We start from the raw sequence: 20010 nt of genomic DNA, 5'->3' as shown, positions 1-20010 counted from the left end.
GTCTATCACAGCCCATGTTGTGGCCATGCCAACCTGTAGCTATGGACAATATGGTGACAAGTATATACTGGCATGATCATCGTTAATTAATTAATAACTTGATTAATGCTAGCACCAACAAGTATGGACTGGGGCCAGTGAGCTAACTATATCATCTCATTTAGCTGTGTCTAAATACCATGAGTTAGAGACAACTATCAACTCTATGTAACAGATAATTAAACTAAAGATCAGAAACACAAAGCCACTGAAACACTTTTCAACAAAAAAAGAAAACATTTTTATGAACGTAGGGAGTTCCAACAAATAGAAAGAGATAAGGCAGAAGAATTTAGAGACTCTAAAGATAAACCCTGCCTCTTCCTCAATTCTATCCAGAGCCTCCTTCTAGGAGGAAGGGTAAGCAGGCCTCAGTGGGTTCCCAGGTTACATCCCGTTCTCCCTTCCTTCACAGAACATGTAAGCAGGGTTCTACTTGTTCTCTCTCTCCTTGGGCTATTTCTACTCTGAATGAACTTCTCCAATGATGTAAGTAAATAACAGAGAAAATAGAATGTTACGGAGAAAAGGCAAACTAAAATTTGACAGAAATAGGAGAAAAAAATTTTACCAACAAAATATTTTAACAGGAAAAAATCACAAGTATATCACAGAGGTTATACCTGGTAGCAAACTATCTTTGTGAAAAAACAATATTAACTAAAACAAACAAACAAAACACAGCACTGGGAGCCATGGTCGGTGAATTGGACCTAACTTGTTTACCAAGATCTTCCTTCCTGAAAAATACTCTCCCCATCAGACTTTGCCTGGAGGGACTCCAGCTAGGATCCCTCAAGGTCTGGCTCAAATGTCAGTACTTCCTTCTCAGACCCTCCCAGTCACAAAAACACTCCCTCCCCGCAACTCTCAAAGCATTTGTTGCCTTTCTTGTAACTGAACCTGTAGTACTTTTTACTGTAGTAATTTGTAAACTTGGATTCCCTATTCATTCTTATATTATTACATCATTTATTGTCAGGCACGGGGAAGGCCAACATGAAGGAGAGAGGCATGGTGATGATTCCCAAAGAGACTAAAGTTCAATGGGGAAGACAAATTTTATGTAAATCAATCACACAGGTAACTATTTAGTCATAAATGCTTTGCCAAGAAGGATAATGCTCTGAGGGGAGAGTTAATGAGTCTGGAGTGGAAAGGATGATCTTCCTGAAGAAGTGATCTATAAACTGGGTTCTGAAAGATGAGTAGAAGTTGTCAGGGGGCAAACTGTGTCAGACAGAGGCAAGGGGAGACCCAAATGCTGTGAAGCCTGGGGCTCCCTATTAACAAAGAGATCAGTGTAACTTGAGAGAAGGGTGGGGCATCAGGCTGGAGAAGAAGTGACATTTCAAGAAATTCTAGGCCAAAAAATTAGGGATGTGAGATCTTACTCCAAGTATGATGAGAATAATTATAATCACAAAAATAACATAATCAGATTAGCCTTAATCTTTGAGAACAGAGGCTATGGCTTTTGAATTGCTGATTTGTAACTACCATCCCCCAAACAATTTATTACATTGTAGGTCACTGGAGAATATTTCTTGAATGAATAACCCATTCATTCATTATATTGTTTTTCACTAATTAACCCTATCCTCAGATTTTATTTATTCATCTGTGATACCTGACCTCTGTGAAGGCATTATCTTAATTACAGTTGCAGCAAGAGAAGATAAAACAGAGAAGAGGCGATGACAAGTTGAAGTACAATGAAAATTCCTCATCATGCAGAGGTGTGCATGGACGGTCATATAGACTGGTGACTAATTCCATTACTGTTTGGCAAAAATTGGGATTTTAAGATGCCATAACAGCTTTCTGACAACACAAAGAAAAAGAGATCTAAGTGGTAGTGTTTCCTTCTGCATTCTGCAACTGAATATTTCTACTAAGACCATCATTACACAAATGGCTAAACATTGGGTGGTTCTTGTTTGTTTTGTTTTGGGTATGCAAGTAAAACAATCCATTTAACATCTAACTGTATAAAACAAGTTTTACTTTCTGTTTACTCTGAACCTATTCTCAGATGGAATATCTAAATATTAATTGTTAAATTTAAAATCTACTGAGGAGCAAGAAGGTTAAGGGGGCAAGAAGGGCAAGAACAGTAAAACAGGTTGTTAAAAAAAAAAGCATGGGCAACAGTTTTAATGTATATGTAAAATACCACAGGACACATTTTTAAAACCATTTGGTGACCCTGTGATTCTCCCAAAAGAAATGAATAATCACTCAAGAGCTCAGGAGAGACAGCTAGGTAGAGCTGATTACTTCCCTTGATATTAATGAGGCTTTTGTCTGACAAGAGCCCCTTTTGGGTTGCAAGTCATCGTGTCCAGAAGCAACTTAATTGTGCCCGCCAGTATCTTTATAGAGAAGACAGTACAACCTAAGAGCAGTGCTACCTTCTCAATTCAGTATTTAAGCCTATTTTTCTTTGTGGTGAGTTGCTGTGCCTGGGAAGAGTGGAGAATTGCCATTCCTGGTGCCCTGTTTAATTAAATTCCTCTTTAAAAAATCCCGTGCTGCCAGAGAATAGCTACAACTTTGGCAGAGGAAGGGCTAAGTTTCTCAGTATGGCCCTGTGCCAGGGTGAGTCAATCTTGACCCCTTGGAGGATGATTAGCAGAGAGGCGGGAGTTAAACCTTTGTGCCCATTCAGTCCTAGGCTTCTGCTGGAATTGGCAAATACTATAGTTACCATTGTTTAAGCAGTAACTGTCTGCTAGGAACTGGACTGAGACCACCAACTCCTTTCGTGTAAGGCACCAAACAACAATAAGGGTTCTGTCACTCCTGACCTGGCTTAGAGCTCAACCAGTGCCCCAAAGGGGAAAGGCTATTACACTTGCAATCTTCTTCAGATATCCACATCTTTTATTTTCTCTTCGTATTACAGATCCATTATACACTGATGCATTACAGTATTATTGGTACTAATAATAACAAAATTCAAAACAATGCTCTATTCATGGGCCATTTGTGTAACAAAACATCAATGAATATATATTCACAAGAATTTAATATACACATGGAGTAAGTTTAAATTATTTCACCATTTAAATAAAACTGAACAATAGGGAATTTGTAATTATAAATGGCTTTAAAAATTGAAAAAAGAATTAATGGCCAAAATGCCAAACATCATTATATTTTAGATCTTACTGCCCGTGTTCTAAGTGTTTGAAATAATTTTTAGTGCTTCCAAAGTTCCTTGAGATATCACATTTTCTACATGGCAGAAAATAATTCTAATGTACATTTTAGTAAAGTATAACCACAAACAATCCTATTATACTTATGAGTCTTGATAAAATAATTTAACAAAATAAAATAAACTGTATAAAAATTTCACTAAAAAGTTTTAATTATTATTTATCTTTGATTAAAATGCAATCTTTTAAATATATTCTTTTCTACTTTTGGAATTTTGCACATAGCTTTAAATATCTATCAATTCAAACAACGATTTATGTTAAGAAAAAATTAAAAGCAAAAATGAAGAGATCAGGTATTAAGCAAGAGGTTACCAATTTAGTTGTTAACATCCAAGGCTAGAACCAGGTCTCTATATTTATTTAGCAATATTTATTGGTCACTACTGATATACCAGGCACTGTTCTAGGAGTTGGGGAGAAACACACATAGCTTTGAAAAGCCAGAAAAAAATCCCTGCCATTATGCCTGTTATACAGACTACTACTACTGTATTATTGCAGCATGTAAAATGTTTTACTCTTATATATTAAATAATTCTCAGATTTATTACTAAAGACCACAGCTCTAAATAATAGAAACTTTTGGCATCAATCTTAGAGCAACACACGCAGTAGAATACTTGGCACAGTTAAAGAGGTAAAGAAACTAGTAACTTTCTTTTTTTAACCCATAATAGAAAGGATAGATAACAATGTCACTTGCACGTAAAGTTTTGGATAGCTAAGTAATATAGATTTAAATTAAAAATGACAGATGCACTGACTTGAAACATAATGGTTACAGAAGTGAAATTTTACTCCTTTTAGCATTACGGTTAACGAATTGATGGCTCAAGTATTATTTTCAGGTGTGAATACTGTGATAACTGTTGGTCAATGTGATATGTAGTAATCACTGTTTTCCTGGTCAGTTCTATCGTAAGCGGAATGGTTGTCCTATGGGAAAAACTTACGCCAGTGATAATTCTAAGTTAGTTTTTTATCAAATCAGTATTTATTGATTTAATGTGTGACCATGTTAAAGTTCCAATATGGAGTATTCCATACAACAGTATGAAAGTATTCACCATAACTATCTAAAAAAAAGGCAAGATTTTCAATTCATTTTGAAATGTTACAACTAACCTCTTTTCTTCTGAAGACTCAATATTCATTGGGTGTTTCAAGGAAGAAAAAACTACTGTTACACACAAGTGATGCCAAAGGTCTGTATGAATAATAAATTAGCCTATCAATTGGATGTTTCCAAAAAGGCAGTTGTTGAGGAGCACACATAAGACCTTCATATTATTGCCTGACTGCTTCACTCTTCCCAGAATGTACCTACATTATTTAAATACAGACAAAATATGAGAAAACCACATTCTAAGGAAATATTTGCCCAATATTCTCTCCCTCCTTCAATTTCTGCCCCAATATACAATGCCACTACCAAATAAATAAATAAGCAAGCAAACAGATAAATAAATCCACTTATTTTCTAAATTATGCCAAAAATTAAACTATAGGTGCAGGTAAATTGATATATGAGCAGACCTCCTATGGAAGCACCACTTACAGCACACCCAAAGGGATGGCATGGGTTTTGGCAGGTAGCCCTACCTGCAGGCATATGTGGTATTAGAAAAGTAGACCATAGAAAAATGAAAGGCTACTGTGTGGCCTGTCTCAAGGGGACTAATACAGAACATGCCTGGATACAGAGTTAATGTACTAAACCAAAATTGCTATAGAAGAGTGAAAACTGTGAAAAAGTGTATATTCTTCGATTTCATAAGTCAGATCCAAGCTCATCAACTTAAAGGCAGGTCCTAAGATGTCAACTGCATTTAGTAGGTCTAGTCTCAGCCTGGAACTTTATTTCCTGTGATGTATCCCTGTGATTTTTGATTTTACATCTGTAGAAATAACTTAACTTGCATTTGTTCCAAAATGAATTTCATGCTCAACTTGTTTTTCTTAATTAAACTTCCTTTAGCAACCCCTAATATGTGTATTATTAAAGCTCATTAGTCCCATTCATGCTTGCCTGTCATTTTTTTGGGTACGCATTCATATACTGAAGTGCTCTGTTGCTATATATAGGAAGAAAATTAAATAATAAATATGGGGAATTGAATGTTTTATGAGTGTCAGGATGAGAAAGTGCCTGTAAGGCCCATAAGGTTTCACACAAAAGAGGTATTACTGCTAAAGCTAACATGCTGACACATCTCTCATCTATAAAGTCTGCAGTAATGGCAGCAGTAAAGCATTTTGCCATTGACTAGAATTTCTCTTACATGCAACGGAAATAGACACAGAAGAGATTATATCGACTGTTATAAAAAGACTTCATATAAAATCCCCCAAAAGTTTAATGTCTAATAATTTCAAATGTCTGGAGTGATTTACTAGTTTCCCTGACTTTAGTTAAGCTTAGAGTTGGCAGTCTTTCTCTTTCAAACATGTTTGCTACCAAATAGGTGGGTTTTCTTTGGGGGGGGAGATATTGAAGGCAGAAATATATCATATCCTTTTATAGCAACATAGCAAAATTTGACATTGTCAATGTGATGCCATTAATAACAAAGCATAAATAATCAAACCTGTTACTATTAAGGAATTATTCTTAGGAACAGTTGAGAATGTAGCTATCCCACAACATTAAGAGGTTAGCTACCTCAAAATGTTTTAAATTACCTTTTAAAAGGCATTTAAAAGGACACCTTAAATTCATCGTGAGTGTTCTATATGTTAATTTTTTTAATGTTTCTGTGCTTTGCAAAATTAAATATTGAAACTTTTTAAGTTTTAAGGGTTTTATTTTTTTGCATTTCTTGATAAAGCAGAAGAGATGGAAGATTTGCACTTTGAGAAGCCATGTGTTAAATTTCAACAAATCATTAAAAAAGGATTGCCCTTTTCATTTTTCTTTCAATTAAGAGTGTGTAGCAATTTTCTTTAAAAAAAATCAGTTAATGTAGAATAATATTTAACTGTATTTAAATGTCTCAAAATCATGGAACGAGTCTGCAGCAAATGTATTCAGCACCCCCTGAATGTCAGGCCAGCTAGAACACATGGAAGGCTTTCGAGAGACAGGTGAGGCAAAGCTCCAGTGAATCAACATCAGTTTTTCCATGGTGATAAGCTTGGGGGAATCCAACGCTATTTCTTGTCACATACATTAGGAACTGTGCTTGCAACTTTCAGGGCTAATTGAGAGTTTCTATTTCTTTACCCCAAACTACCACATTTTGTGTTATTCAATAGCAAAACTGAAACAGCTGATCAAGGCTACCATGTTCTTTTTAATAATCATGACCCAAAAAACATGTATTTGGATAAAGTAGAGCAAATGTAATTAATTTTCTAAATGAACTCTTCAGGTTTTTCAATAGTTCTTAGAGTCATCCACTCTATTAATAGAGAACTTTTATGTAACTGGGTAACTTGCTCTTCATTTACTGGCTACAGCTTTAAAATTTTTTTGTGGTGTATCATTTTGTTTATTTTTATTTCTATCATTATTAACCTTCCAAAGTGGATCTACCACCTACAAAGTTTACCAGAGTTTTATGTAGGAACCGCTTGTAGAAACCATAGAGTGGGCCGAAGTTTCCCCCTTTTCATTTTTACTGCCAAAAGAAAATGGAACGAGGGACTACTAAGTATTGATTATTCTTAACAAACGAAAATATTGTTCAGCCATTACAAAGGCCCTTTAAGCTGACTCTTCTGGCTTTAGCACTATGGCACATGCCATGACCACTGCATCAGTGGTCGTGAAATATGCAAATTAAATTTTAAAATGACTTCCTTTTTCATATTTCATATTCTCCATCTACTTTTATAGTATCAACATTATATTCTCTACTAGTCTAAAAAGAGGAATCCCAGCCCATCTCCCATTCACCTTCATTATTGATTTACTATTATCATTTAATGTGTTACTTGCTAGCTGTCTTTTTTAACTTAAACTTTGAAAAAGATGTTAATATTAGTGGACTCTGTGGCCAGCATCAGTGGCTAGAATGTAACAAAATGCAGAATATCCATTCTTCTAGTTCTTGCTGCACATAAACCACGTGATTTAGAGCTGCGTTTTTTTTTAAAAAAAAAGGCAAACCCAACCTCTCAGATATCTTCTTAAAACTAACAGTTAGGCTTGTAGAAACTATTTCTTACTGTTTTTATCATCTCTAGAAAAACTTACGCAAAGCCTGCAGAAATAAGTAACTTTTCCACTGTAGAATCCTTGGGAGACAAGAGTTTCATATTTTACTATTTAATCTTAAAAAAGGAATGGCATTGTTCTTGTTTCAGTGTTTAGATTTACGAAACACATATACACACACAAATCCAGGAAGAAAGTTTGGTGAGGCTCCTCTTTTAATACCTGAATGTCTGATGTATCTGGAATTCCTGAAATAAGTATTGGGATGATGAGTGCTTTAGATGATATTGAAGAGTTGCCTTTCAGTGAGTTCACACTTAATGAAGAGGTTTCAATGTTAAAACCATAAAGGTCACATTTCATAATCTATAAACAGAAACCCCTGAAAAAATATTTGATGCTTTTCTTTAAAAGATTAAAATGTAGAAAATACATTATTTTATAGTTTAACTATTATATATCTCCATTTTATTCTAATACAGCTGAACGTCTGAGGTTTAAAATTTAACAAATTGGCCTTAAATAGGAAAAGCCAACTAAAACTATGATGCTGAGGTATTAGAAGCTTATAAAGGGAGGGGAGTGCATTAACTTATTTAACATATCTATCTACATATTTTAAACGAACCACTTCTTTATATATAATTGTTCTGAACCTATGTGGACTCCAAAATTGGTTCAGAATAATATGCTTTTCTGATTCCAAAGCAACTTACAGTTTCCTAAGTCAATTAATATTCACTCATTTGAGTGATTAATTTTAATTATATCTGCTGAAATTGATTTTCCTACTGTAAATAACGACGAGCTTTTACTGAGAGCAATGAAATAACATTTTAAAAGAAAAAGAAAAAAAATCCCTGAATTCAGTTGCAAGAAAATGTCTGGGAACGCGCGCACTGCTCAGTTGGAAAGAAAAGCCAGTAAACTGGCGAGGGAGCCAGGGTAGGGATCCATCAGAAATGCAGCCGGCTGCCTGGCGCACTTGCCAGCCTGGGCCCTCGGCAGAAAGGCTGCAACGCCTTCCTGGACTCGTCCAACTCGAAGAAAGTTACCTCGGACTGTATTATGCAAAGTCGAGCAAGTGAATTACAAAACAACATGTGTGGCCAGTCACCCACTTCTACTGTCTCTATCCGATGCAGTGACCCTGTAACCCTTTGGTGTTTCTGAGAGGAGGGAGAGGCGGGAAGGGGAAGGAAGAAATAGCGAGGGAGAAAGAGACAATATGAAACGGCCAATTCCCCCTGGAAGCCAAGACAGCCACCGAAACCGCGGCCAAGGCAGCAGCGATTTCTACTTGGGTTTCCCCCCCCTTCCACATGCAGGTTTTCCAAGGCATCGCTGCCGCCTCTCCTTAAAGTATCACTAGGAGAAAGCACTAGATCCAAGAGGGATCTCCCAACTGAGAGATTTTCAATGCAAACTTGAGAGCTTGGAGGGTTGCTTGGCTTCCCCACCGACGCCACAAAATAAGGTTTTTAAGCTCGATCTAGGTAGCTCCCTAGCGATCCACCGGAGATGCGCGAGGTGGTCTACATCCCCCACTTCTCTTTCCATTTCACAGGCACCGTGTCCGCAGCACCTTCCGCGCGGCGGCACACAGACCCAGGCAGCCCCCTCCCAATAAAAGACCCCACACTTACCCTCAGTAAGATAAATCCACAGAAGGAGCCCCCTCATCTTCCCCCAGTCCCCTTCCAATAATTCAAGGAGACAGTTTCTGTAACACTTCGCCGTCAAATTCAAGCTGAATTGCTCTAAGTATTTACCAGTTTCTAGACGCTTATTTTGGAATCTCGAGCACCCGGTTAATTCTTGTTTCAGAATTCAAGATGCTTCCTTTATTTTATTTATTTTTTTCTTCTCTAAGCAGCCGCAACCCCAGTTTTGCGCCCCCCCTTCCTTTTTTTTTCTTTTTTTTATTCACCCACGGACACTTCCAAAACGTGTCGATTGATCCTTTTTTCTCTCCAGATGCAACCACGATCCAGAATCCTTGAGACTCAAAGCCACCTCCATGTAAATCCGACCATCAGGCGAAAAATACAAATGATCAAACAACGTTACTTCTTTCAGCTGCAATCAGATAATCCTACTAATCCAATAGATTTATCTCGATTGGAAATTGACCTCAAAAATGAATCCCTGGTGCTGATGTCCAGTAGAGCGATTTCGTAGCCCTGTTCAGATGACCAAAAGAACTGTGGATTCTTTCCTTCTTTCTTTTTAAAGTCTTTTTTGGATTCTGGGTGCACTGCTCGCAAAAAATGCCGAGGACCCTGGTTTTCCCCTAATATAGGTTTCTACTCCAAATCAGTGCAGGATGAAAAATGGTGCAAAGATACCCCTAGTGGCTTGACGTGATATTGCAGGGATCTCACTTTTTTTTTTTTTTTTTTTTAATCCCCTCTCCTCACCGTTTTTTTTCCCCTCCCCTCTCCCCCCTGTAGATAACTGGCTGCTATAGTAGTGAAACAAGAAGAAGGCTGAACAGAGATTAACATGAATAGTATGTGACTACTTGAAAAAATCGTCTGATCTTTCTTCTTTGTTTTACTTTAAAGACTGAATCTTCTGTGCTTCTGTCTCTGCAGTATTCCATCTTTTTTCTACAGAATTTTCCCCAATGGCTTATAGTAGCTAAAAGGCCAATTTGGGGCAGCTAGTGATTTCAAAGCAAATGTATTTGTTTCCTGAATAACTACAGATATCAAAAGAAGCCTCAATATTCCTGAGATATGCTGTTTTTAGAAAAACCCTTAACATTTTGTTTCCTTTAAAGGAATATTCATATGTGTGTGTGTGTGTGTGTGTGTGTGTGTGTATATATATATATGTATGTATGTATGTATTTTTGGCAGGTTTTAGAGAAAAACAGCCAATGCAATGAATTTCAGGATTGTTTGGTAAGCAATATTTCATAAACTTTAATGTGCCTACCAATAACCCAGGGATCTTTTAAAAATGAGGATTCTGATTCAGTAGGACCAGGGAAGGGATGAAATTCTGCATTTCTAGCAAGCCCTCTGACTACACTCTGATTTATCAAGGGCCTAGTAAACTCGGGAAGTTGAATTCACTTTCCTGCTGGTGGGTGCAGTAGCTGCAAGGACTCCAAGGTCTTCTTTCTTAACTGACTAAATAAACGTTTTTAGTGTACGAGCTACTAAGGAGTCAAGAGATCTTCCTTCTACCACTGGTTTTGTTATTAATTGGCTATGTGACTTTGAGCAGTCACTTCTGACCCAGGGTTAATTTATCTATTAAAATTAAAGAGTAAACTCAAATAAACTAACAAGTATACTTGCTCCTGGATGGAAGACTCAATTGTAAATTAATCTATAAAACTGAAGTAATTATTACTGAAAGCCCACTGTAGTTTTTCATAGAACTTGAAAAGTTAATTCTAAAGTGTTTATACAAGAGGAAAGGGTCAAAACTTGTCAATACAATTTTGAAGAACAAGGTATGGGGAATTTCTATATTGACTATTAAGGCTTAATATATAATGACAGTAATTGAGGCAATGGAGCTTTGGTTCATAGCTAGAAGTTGGTCCAGGGGAACAAAATAGAGGGCTTAGAAATATATCCCCACATTTATGGAAACTTGATAAATACCAGGTGGCATTAGAGGGCAGTAAGGAAAGATGAATTATTCAGACAATAGATTAGGCATATGAAAAAAATGTATGTACATACAAAAAGTCAAAGTATAGACTGAGAGAATATATTTGCTATGTGATATCTCTGGTTATATAACCAAAGAAGGATTGGTATCCAAGTACATACAGATTTCTTATAAATCGATAAAGACAAAAATATTATAGAAAAGAAATGAGCCAACAAGATGAACAGTCAGTTGACAGAAGAGGATTCTCAATGTCCAATAAACATCTGAAAAAGGTATTCAATTTCCCTAGTTAGTAGAGAAATGCAAGTTAAAATGATGAAATATCATTTCACAACTATGAAATTGGCAAAATTATTTATAAGTCCAGCAATATGAAATATTTATGAGGATGTGGAGAAACCGTGAAGAACAGGTAATAGTACAACTTTCAAGAGAAGTTGAGCGATAAAGATTTTTCCATCCCAAAATCCAGTCTCTCCACTCATGCATTCTTCTCTAGGTCTCTATGCATGTATGGAAAATACCCATTGCAAAATTACTTGAAAGAGAAAAAATAAAAACATCTTTGGATATATTAGTGAACAAGGAATTTATAGAATATTCACATACTGCAATATTGGATGCAGTAAAAAGAAAAGTGAATGCACTATAGCTACTTGAGTTAGCATGACTGCACCTCAAAAGTGCAATGTGGAGCTGCAACAACAAAAGCAGAGTTGCAGAAAGGTACTTGTGGGATGATATATTTATATATCAAGTTTTAAAACATTGTTATATCTAATTATATCTATTGTTTTTGAGCATATGTGTATGTAGCAAAATTATATAAACATGCGTGACAATGATAAGCATGAAATTCAGGGCATAGGTTATCTCTGGGATGAACCAAAGTTAATGAAATTGGAAAGACATTGTGGGGAGCCTCAACCCAATGTTCAGCGCTTTCTTTCTCATACTCAATGTTGACCACACAGGTATTTATAATATCACATTGTAAAGTGTTTGTAGGTCTGAACCATTTTCTTAAAATGAAATATTTAAATGAGGTGATTTCTACGAACGCTTGTAGTTTTAGAAAAATTTCTGTTTAGAATAAGTATATGTAGAAGTGAAAAAAATAATATGAGAGTTCAGAATTTCATAATGTACTGTCTGCATAGAAGTCTATATAGATTTTTTAAATCTATACAGATTTTTTTAAATTTGTAGTTCTTTATATTTCTAAGAACTGGAAATGCATAGATGCTTATTTATTTCTATAAGGGGTATAAAAATTTCCAGCTAGCAAGCAAAAATCACCACCTAAATGAGAAAAATATGGTTGAAATAGGGGGAAAAAGTAATGCTTAACTAGCTATTTTGGGGGGCGGTATTTTCCTTTGATCTTACATATAGCAACTGGGCCTCTGAAATCGTGAAACAGGCAATTAATTGACCATGTTCAGTTCTGACCAGTTAACTGGAAACCACCAAATTCAGAGTAGCCCCAAGCCAAACTACAACACAAAAGAAGATTCTTCCAGAACATTTAAAACACACATGTGAATTCAAATAAGGCGACTTTGTTGATGTGAAACATGAGAACTGGAAATCTCATTTCAAAGTCATTAGATAGTATTCTTCATAATTAATGTAAAATAGGAGAAGGTACCAAATATTCGGGAAGAATTTTTTAGAGCCCAATCTTAGAAGTAAAATGAGCTATATTAGCAGTTAATATTCTCAACTCACAGTGAACTCAGGAAAGATGTCTGGACAAATCGTCAAACAATAGATTGTCAACCATTCAGAACAGTGTTCCTGGGCAATAAGCAAAGAAGCTTTGTTATAAAGAAAGAGTAAGAGAACAATTTAATTTCCTTTGAGAATAGAGCAGACAAGGGGTCTACAAGAAGCAGACACAATATTTCTGAAATTTGGAGAGGTTGACATATTCTTTCAGTAACCACTTATTGAATACCTCTTGCATACTGGGCACGGTACAAAGCATATCACAGAAGACTTGACTTTAAAACAAACAACAACCACAAACCCTGAATTTCCTATTGATGATTGATTTGTTGATTGTAAATGGTTACCAGTTATTCTGAATTAATACTTCACCATGCATACTGAAGAGATATAGATATTAATATAAAAATGAAGGTTCATTTTTAGTGTGTTTAAGTGCAAACTTGTTTGACAGGTTGAAAGAGTCGCTGAAGGTGGAAAAGTAAAAGAAGTAGGAGGATGAGAATAAAATATGAATAAAATTCACTTCTTTCCCTGATGGTTTATTTTACAGAGATGATAGAAACTTACTTAATCTTTATATTCCTCATAGTGCAAATGATTAGTGAATGAATGACTCAATAGATCAAAGAGTGAAACTAGTCAGTACATGAAGAAAACAAATTTATTCTCTATGCTGGATGGGCTCACTAGTCTCTCTTCAGAGAATGAAATAGAGGAGGGAAGTAAAAAATTACTATGTCTAACAATAATGGGAAATGAAGGGCCAAGAAGGGCAAACTTGAGTGCCAATTGGAATATGGGATTCTAATTTGATTGCGTCACTAAAATTTCAGCTGAAAAAACCCACAGTAGGTAGGATTACACATCCTATTTCAATTTCTTTACTGTAAACAAATTTAAAAAATGATTAATACCAAATGGATCATATAAAGAAATTGCATGGTTCTATGAAAAACTAGATGAGAAAGTATTTAATTGTTGCTTTTAATACAAGAGTCATTATGAAAAGAGAACTGTAATTTTTTTTTTGGATAATTGATATAAAAGCGCACTTTAATGACCAGGTCAAATCAATCAAGTTCTGCCTGGTAGTAAACATTTTAGGATGTTATGAAAGATTGGTCTATGTCTGAAAAAAAAATACCTTATAAAATATTGTAAAACATATTTCAAAAGCAAGTCTTCGGAAAAAATACTCCTCTACCATCTTCAGAACTCCCCTGATGTAACCTCATTTTAAGTGCTCAAGTCTTGAATCTAAATGAATGGCAATTGGGGATTATGAAAGGCATAAAAATAAAAAGTGTTGCAACATTACAAGGTCTAACTACTGCAAAGGTGGCTGTTTACGAAGAGGTTCTTTCTACAGGGAAGAATCTGCTCACATAAGCCTGCTTAATTAGAAAAGACTACTTAAAACACTTGACTGATACTGAATATTTCAGGTATGTATTGGGAGAACACACCTGCTTGAATGCTAAATTTACCAGATGCATCTTTATATTTCTTGGTTTGAAGACCTGTAATGGAAACCAAAGAAGGAATGATCAAGACTAGATATTTTAGGATGAAACTATTACATAGAGAAATGGGGCTTCTTCATCAAGGGTTGTATGAGATAATGAAACATATTTTCAAAGCTCAGAGACTTAGTCAGAAATACATCCAAAATTTCAAAACAAGCTTAAATCATTTTGATCTATTAAAAACTTCCAAATATTTGTGCTATTATGCTAATAATATGCTAATAATTAAGAATCTGTTTCATTTCTTTTTGAAGGAGCTCTTTTTTAAAATACCTATTATTGATACTTATCTTTAATTGGTAAAATTATTCTTTACTTAAAAATATATACGTTTTCAAAGGTCATGAAGAACCTAGGGGTAAGACGGGAATAAAGACACAGACCTACTAGAGAATGGACTTGAGGATATGGGGAGGGGGAAGGGTAAGCTGTGACAAAGTGAGAGAGTGGCATGGACATATATACACTACCAAATGTAAAATAGATAGCTAGTGGGAAGCAGCCGCATAGCACAGGGAGATCAGCTCGGTGCTTTGTGACCACCTAGGGGGTGGGATAGGGAGGGTGGGAGGGAGGGAGATGCAAGAGGGAAGAGATATGGGAACATATGAATATGTATAACTGATTCACTTTGTTATAAAGCAGAAACTAACACACCATTGCAAAGCAATTATACTCCAATAAAGATGTTTAAAATATATATATATATATATATATATACATTTTCAACTTCAAAGATTTTAGTTAATAGCTTAATACATTATCATTTTGTGGAAAATCTGATTTATTTTAAATTGTAGATCTTTATATATTTGTAAGATTGAATAGTATTTATGCTGACCCTCTCATAACTGTCACAGCAGATTCTCTTGATATTTTAGCTGCTTTTGACTCCATCATACCATGATTAATTTTAATACATTATAGTGCAGTCTAAAATGTATTTTATAATAAGTATTAAAAGTATTCCTTAAGTATTCCTTTAGTACCAAATAAATACAACCAGGAAACCAGGAAACCATCCTATTGTACATCATCCATTAAAGTTTATTGTATATTAGCTTATTTGAGTCTTATTTCCAGTATTAATAAAATTTATTGTAAAATTTGACCTAACTATGGAAAAGTCACATGAAAATTAATGTTCTGTAGTTCAAGCTGGAAAAAAAATTTTTAGTTCTATCCCAATGGCATTGCCATCTCATTGACTTCACACACATGGGTTGGTTACTCTTTCTTCTCTGAATAGGATTTTATGCCAATTACACAATTAAAAGTAAACACTAGCCTGGATTTTCATTATTGTTCAATTAGTGATTTAATGAGCATGATCTACCTGTCCCAAAATATTTAGTTCCATAACTTCCTAAAACATTAAATAAAGGAGACCTTTAAATTACATCTTAAAAAGGAATGGATATTCCCTTTCTCTCTCTCTCTCTCTCTCTCTCTCTCTCTCTCTCTCTCTGTTTCTGTATGTTTCTGTGTGTGTCTCCATCTCTTTCTTTCTCTCCCTCTCTCTCTCTGTTTGTGTCTGTCTCTCCCTCTCAGGATCTCTGAATACATAAATCTGCCTCTTTAGTTAATGTTTGATTATTTACATTGAACTAGGAATTATGTAACAAATGTTTCAAAAGGATGTTTTTCTAAAATCACATGTATTTGGATTTAGAGCTTGTTTTTTGATTGTATGTGAATAAAATCATTTCTGATACCTGGAAACAAACAGTAGAATGATGCAATCAAACAGAATGATAAAACCACATTACACTCAATGCATAAGAAGTTGTTCAACCTTCCAACCATCCATTCTAAAAATCATGACCTTCAGCTTAAGCATTTTGGTTTTTTCTCTAAAAACTTCCCAAACCTCCCTAGAGATAAGCAAGCTAATAAATGATGTTTTGTTATTTTAAAAATGAAATCTTGACCACTTATATCTAAGTTTACTAGAAGGGAGGGAGAGAAGGAAAGAGACAAAATAGTAATTTTTAAAAAGTAGTTGCTTAAGTACATTATGCAGAGAAGATAATGTCAAAAAAGTTCAAAGCAAGATTTGTTATAAGTCACAAAGTTAACAGACTATAAGGTAGTTTAGAAAAATGGAGTTTACCTATTATACAATGAAGCAAGTATAATTCTTAGCTATCTGCAATACATTAAACCAATTAATAATTCATATTCTCATTCACAAATCTGACAAAAGATACAGGAAAAATAGCTGAAATTAGTTGTACCAGGATTCAAACTAATCATTAAACAAAGTAGAGTATACTTGAACTGTGACCCAAAGAATTACAGTTTTATAGTCCTTGCATAGATACCCCAAATCTCCTTTTGCTAAATAGAAAAAGCCCAAGAAGGCAAATGACTGATGTAACTAAGGTCACACTGTGGTCCATGGCATTGATAGATGAGAAACCATTGCACCATGCCACTTCAGACTTGTTTCTGTTTCTGTTTGGTTGCTTGTATTAAAGTGTCATTGTTCTTAAACTAGATTTTAAAAATTGTAATTAACAAACAAACCAAGGATGCATAACATTAAATGTACTTAATATAGTAAACAGAACAATGGCCCTCCAAAAATATCCACATCCTAATCTCTGCAATCTGTGAACATGTTACCTTATATGACACAAGGGAATTTGTAGATGTGATTAAGGATCTTGAGATGGGCCTGATGTAATCACAAGGGTCCTTAATAAGAAGGAGGCAGAAGAGTCAGAGTCAGACTAAGAAATGTGATAACAGAAGCAGAGATCACAGGGAGATAAATAGAGAGAGATTTGAAGGTGCTACACTGCTGGCTTAGAAAATGGAGGAAAGGACCATAAGCCAAGGAATACAGGTAGCCGCTAGAAGCTAGAAAAGGCAAAGAAATGGACTCCTCCCTTGAGCCTCCGAAGAAGACAGCCTTTGCCAACCCACTTTAGACTTCTGACTTCCTGAACTACAAATTAATAAATTTTTGTTGTTTAAGTCACCAAATTTATGGTAATTTGTTACAGCAGCAATAGGAAGATAATACAATTAATTAAAAATATTAGAAGTATTCTGAGAATAATCAATGCTACCCAACAGAAACAAGTGTGTGTGACATATGCAATTTTACATTTTCTAACATGTTTTTTAAAAAGAAGTAGAATCAGGTGAAAGTAAATTCAATATTTTATTTAGCTCAATGTATTTTTTTAAAGTATCATTTCAACATGCAACACTATTAAAAATTATTGAGATATTTTATAATTTTTTCATACAAAGTATAAAATCTAATCTTTATATTGGACATCTTGGTATCCAATTCCATTTCAAGAGCTCAAAAGCCACATATAAGTGACTACCAGCATCAGACAGTAAGAAACAAATTAAAAAGAAAAATTCATATATTATTCTACAGTTGATTCTAATATTCTCTTATCTATAACAATCTAGATTAAGAATCATAAAGGAATCTAAAGAAATCAGGATGATTATATGGCCGATTTTCTTGTAACTTTGCACTTAAGAAGTATGTTTAAAAAGAAAAACTGGGAAAGGAAGAACAACATAACATGAAAGAAGAATATGAATACCTAACAATACTGAGTTGTCTGATGTTTGTGAAAAATGCTAAGGATATAAGAAAAGAAATTTCTCTGATATTTTCAGAGCAAAAAGATAACCAAGGATAGGATAAGAATGACATTGCTTGGGGCCAACTAGGTAATATGAACAAATGACCAATAGAAAAGCAAACCATTAAACCCTAGCTTCCAATTTCTCCACAGAGAAGAATGATGCTCGAACTAGAAAAGAATATGATGGTGAGGAAATGGTAAGAAAGCCTAAGGTGATTTAAATTAGTTTTAAGATTCCAAGTCTAAATCAATTACCTAATAGGATACTAAAAATACATGAAGATGTATTCTGGGAACTAATATCTATTATCTTTGAGTCACCATGGAAAAATGCCATGAAAATTGTTAACTGTCCTGTTTTTCAAACAGAATTCCAGAAACTGAAGTTTACTATTCTGGACATTAACTGAAATTCTAGAACCCACATTCACATGTGTTCACTAAGTGTATGACAAATCAGAATAAAATCTTTTTATTAGAATTACTGGGGTGGCAGATCAAAAATGTGGCTCGATTTGTTTATCCTGACTCCATCCAAGGCCTTTTATAAAAACCACTCATAATTTTCTTCTGAAGCTGAATGATGGAGTAGTTGAGTAGATCCTTTGAAAGTTGAACAATCATTCTCTGTGGCATCCAATGAATGTTCTTTGATGACCTGTTCTCTTTTCCCTTTCTTTGAGGATTAAAGTTTCCAAAGGAATTTGTTTTGTAATCAAGACTGTCCATTAAGCAAATTAGTCTAATGATGGGTATAAATGAGAAACTTTGGTAGGAGCCTGCCTTGGATCATACGCTTTTAAAAACAGAATACCTAAAATGATCAAGTGTTTTTGGAAATATGCTTTCCAATAATGTTTTTTCAAACTACTTATTTATAGGAAGCCTGATATAAATTATTTAATTATTAAATTTCAAATTGAATTTTAATTTTATTTAATCAAATTTTAACATCTAGTATCTTGCTCTATCTTATAGTGCAGTAAGGTCTCCTTATTTCTGGTTTACTCATCAATATTATGTGAATATTTCTATTTAATTAATCAACCATATTTTTATCAAAAGGTATTTCTTTTTTTTTAACAGATCTTTATTGAAGTATAATTGCTTCACAATACTGTGTTAGTTTCTTTTGTACAATAAAGTGAACAAATGGCATTCTTCACAGAATTAGAACAAAAAAAATTTACAATTCGTATGGAAACACAAAGGACTCCAAATAGCCAAAGCAATCTTGAGAAAGAAAAATGGAGTTGGAGGAATCAGTGCCCCTGACTTTGAACTATACCACAAAGCTACAGTTATCAAGACAGTATGGTACTGGCACAAAAACAGAAATATAGATCAATGGTACAAGATGGAATGCCCAGAGATAAACCCATGCACATATGGGACCTAATTTATGACAAAGGAGGCAAGAACAAACAATGGAGAAAAGACAGCCTCTTCAATAAGTGGTGCTGGGAAAACTGGACAGCTACATGTAAAAGAATGAAATTAGAACACTACCTTACACCATACTCAAAAGGTATTTCTTATTGATAGCATTTAATTGAGTTACAAAGAACTTTGGGTTATAAATAGAGTGCTTTTAATAAAAGCTTCAAAATTAATCCAAATCTAAAACAAACTAGTCAAACTACAACTCAATATGAATCTTAATTTTGGCTACATACATTTGAAATGAAATTTTATGATATAATGCTAATGTTCTTTCATCTTTTTTGACTCCTAATATTGGTGAAATTAAAAAATCTTTCTCTATCCTCTTGTTCCCTGAATACCTCAAGAAGTAGACCAGGAACCAATGTAAAAGACAAAATAATAACAATAATAATAGCAATAATAACAGAAAACAGAATACAGTCTCAATATAGCTTGCCTCCCTCCTTTTCTCATTCTCGCTTTCTCCCCTTCTACCTCTCTTTTAACATACATACAGTACAATATATAATGTATAAGTGTATATAATATTAAATATATTTAACTGAATTAAACTGGACCTTCTAGCACAGAGTGATGTACACAGGATTTGCTTGCTAACAGATGGATCTGGGTTCAATTCTTAA

General features: G+C 34.5%; 1 protein-coding gene across 5 annotated transcripts in view; it reads right to left on the bottom strand.

Moving 5' to 3' along the window:
- Positions 1 to 20010, bottom strand: part of NLGN1 (neuroligin 1) — an 886910-nt gene that overhangs the window by 714295 nt on the left and 152605 nt on the right. For 2 of the 5 annotated variants that reach the window (XM_049709776.1, XM_004270533.3), the window contains exon 1: positions 9072 to 9739. The exons of the other annotated variants lie outside the window; for them this stretch is intronic. The gene's annotated coding sequence lies outside the window, so the exon portion shown is untranslated. Of the gene's footprint in view, positions 1 to 9071; positions 9740 to 20010 lie in introns of those variants that run through there. 5 annotated transcript variants of the gene reach the window in all.

The sequence above is a fragment of the Orcinus orca genome, chromosome 5 (genome assembly GCF_937001465.1).
Source record: "Orcinus orca chromosome 5, mOrcOrc1.1, whole genome shotgun sequence".
Classification (NCBI taxonomy): Eukaryota; Metazoa; Chordata; class Mammalia; order Artiodactyla; family Delphinidae; genus Orcinus; species Orcinus orca.
This window is presented reverse-complemented; position numbering and strand designations above follow the sequence as displayed.